Raw genomic sequence first — 2,966 nt, 5'->3', positions numbered from 1 at the left:
CTCGCCAGCTCGCGCTGAGCGCGAGGCGGGGCGGGGCGGCGCTTCCGCCCGGCCTTCCGTCGCTTCCGCCCGGAGCCGGCCCGGCACTACCCTCGTCGCCACAGACAGAGGGGAACGGCTCTGTGCTTGAGCTTTCCCCGGTTCTGTTGGGATCATTACCAGTGATGCCTCAGAGTTTTTGATTTTTTTAGCTTTTCTGGATTTTAGAAGTAGTGGTGTAGTAAATGTAGATTTTAATATAGCTGTATTATATCCCTTACTCTTAACATAATAGTTACACATACCCAACCCCATTTCTTATCAATCCCTCTAAATTCCGTTGCGTGTTTAGTCTTCTTTTCAAGGCAGAATTGCAAAAAAAACCCCTAGGCCTGGACCAGGAGATATCACACAGACACAGCAACCTTCAAGCCCAGAACTTTAGAGGAGCTCCAAGGAGTGTACATGCTGTGAAGAAGATGAAGATGAGGAAGAAGGGGTCCCAAAGACCCCAGACCCAATTCCCGAAGGGGCATGTCAGAGGGCAGAACTGGGCAGAACCAGGGGCGGACAAATCTCGGATTGATGGACCTTATTACAAAATCGTAGAACTGCTGTCTGGGTGCACGTGCGTCACGTGTATTCCCTGGGCCTGTAGGCTGATTAAAGGACCTACTCTTTATCTCATACACTAAATTGGCCTGGAGTCTTTTTTCCTCTGCGCTCTCTTAAGGCAACACCAGGGCTGCAGGCTTCAGCTGCAGCCTGATTCCTCTTCAAATACTCTTTTTTGTATGAAGAGTTACTGTACCGGTGAAGATCATACAGGAAGCTTATGGTCAACCTTCAGCTGCTCTTTTTTTCCACATAGATCAACACGGAAGACACATTAGTCCAGTTATAGCACATGTGGAAACACAGGTTTCCTACCGGTACTTGGTTTCTGTTTCTGCTTTGCTCTGACTTTCTGCTGTGTCCATTCTTGTAGTTGGTGATGGAAAACTCCAGAGTTCACAGTAGCTCACTAATGACACATCCCAAGTTAGTAATTCCAGAAACATACATGTCTTTGAAAGGTACCTAAAAACCAAGAAGGGACTGACTAATTTAAAACACTTGCACTCTGGTTTTAGCTCATTAGCCTTATTTTGGTATCTGTAAGTAAACAGGACAGAGCACCTGAAGATGTTGGCAGCCTCTGGTCTTGACGTTATCTGCTGAATCAGTGACCTTCAGGTCCAGTAAACTTTAACTTTCCCATGGCTAGCCCGTATCTTTGGAGCCATGTGTGATTCCTGGCTCCCATGCCAAAACAGCTGCTCGTGGCACAGTGCTGGTGCTGCTAAGCACTGAGAATCCTAGTGATAGCGAAGTAACCCAACAGGGGCTGTTGAGGCTGGCAAAACGTGGTTTCCTGAGGCTCCCTAGGAGCATAGCCCGTTCTGATCCATGATGGACTGTGCAAAAACCTGCAGTCACTTCCTGGTAAATGACTGTAATCTCCTGCCTGTGAACTGCTTTGGAACGGTTTCCTCTCCCCAGCCCCTCCAGGATGTGCAGTATGGCTGCACTGCCTTTCAGAAAATTTTGATTTGTAGCTTAAAGATTCATACATATAGTGTGGGTAGCTTGGTGTGCAGCTGCAGTGTGAGCTACAGTGTGAGCTACAGAGTGAGCTCTGGGGTCTGGAGCCTGAGCCTGAAGCCATGAACTGCCAATCCTTTGCACAATAAAGGGCTTAGGGACCTGCGGCCCAGCCAGGTAACCAGACACTCAGAGACACAGCAGGAGCTAAGGACCTCCAGACTTTCCCTTTGTTCAGGGTTCCAGCTTGAGCTGTTATTTTGTTATTTAGTTATTGCACCAAGATTAAATTATTTTAAAGATCTGGATGTCTGAGACTGCTATGGGAAACCTGGTCTGAGTGTGAGTGTGGTGTGGGGGGGGAGTCAGGCCTGGCACCCATGTGCTCGCTGGAGATGCCTGCTGTGAAGGCCTTTCGGTCCCAGCTCAGGTGGTGCATGTGTTACTGCCAGAGCGGCTCCTGAATGTTGTCCAGGAAAGTTTCCTTAACATTTATTATCACAGGCACGATCCCAGCATGCCACATTTGCTGATCCAATACAATTCAACAAAGGTAACCAGAAATGCAGAACTACTAAATTCATAAACCAATTTTTCTTGATGCCATTTCGGTAATTCCAGGGCACTGAATCGTAAAGCTTGATTCTGTTTTACATGAAGATCCTCAGTAATCTCGGAAGTCCTTTGACTCATCATCAGCTCAACAATGTGAAATTGTTGAGTAGATATTAAAATACAGAGACATGTAGGTGCATCAGTTCCTTTCATTTGCATCGTTCTAGGCCAGATGAGTTTGGCTGCTTCAGAACTTGCTTTTTGACTGCCTGGGGAATTTTGGTGGAATCTGCAGAGGGAGTAGCACAGTACTTACCTGAGTTGTTTGTGGTGGTTCAAATCACCTGCGCAGGTGCGTGAAGCAGCACTGCTCCCTGATGGGAGAGAAACTGGCTGGCTGGGAATTTCCTACAGTCTCACTTTCTCATTAACATCTGCCTCTCCATGATCCTTCTCTCTAATCAAGGACAAATGGAAGACTCAGTCACATTTGCCCCATGACCAAATTCAAGAAAAGACAAATGATACTTTTTTTTCACCCTTGCTGTGAGACAGTGAAAATGGCTAGTCATGGAGCAAGGGGAGAGTGGTGTTTTAGATTTGGTTATTGATGAATCTGGTTATAATGGGGGCCTACTCTGAATATAAAGGGGAGTCTAGGCTTTATTTCTCTTAGCACATCTTCTTTTCTTTCGTGTGTACATTTCTATACACTCAGATATAATGTTGTTATATAAACTCGTGTCCATTATTCCAAGATTATTATTAAACTTACATGTACAAATGCAATTACCATCACTTTCATGTTCAGCCTTTCCAGCATCAGCACGTAATAGACTTTTAAATTC

The sequence above is a fragment of the Pipra filicauda genome, unplaced genomic scaffold (genome assembly GCF_003945595.2).
Source record: "Pipra filicauda isolate LSUMZ 115617 unplaced genomic scaffold, ASM394559v2 scaffold75_size2874737_pilon, whole genome shotgun sequence".
NCBI classification, from domain to species: domain Eukaryota; kingdom Metazoa; phylum Chordata; class Aves; order Passeriformes; family Pipridae; genus Pipra; species Pipra filicauda.
Note: the sequence above shows the minus strand (reverse complement) of the source record.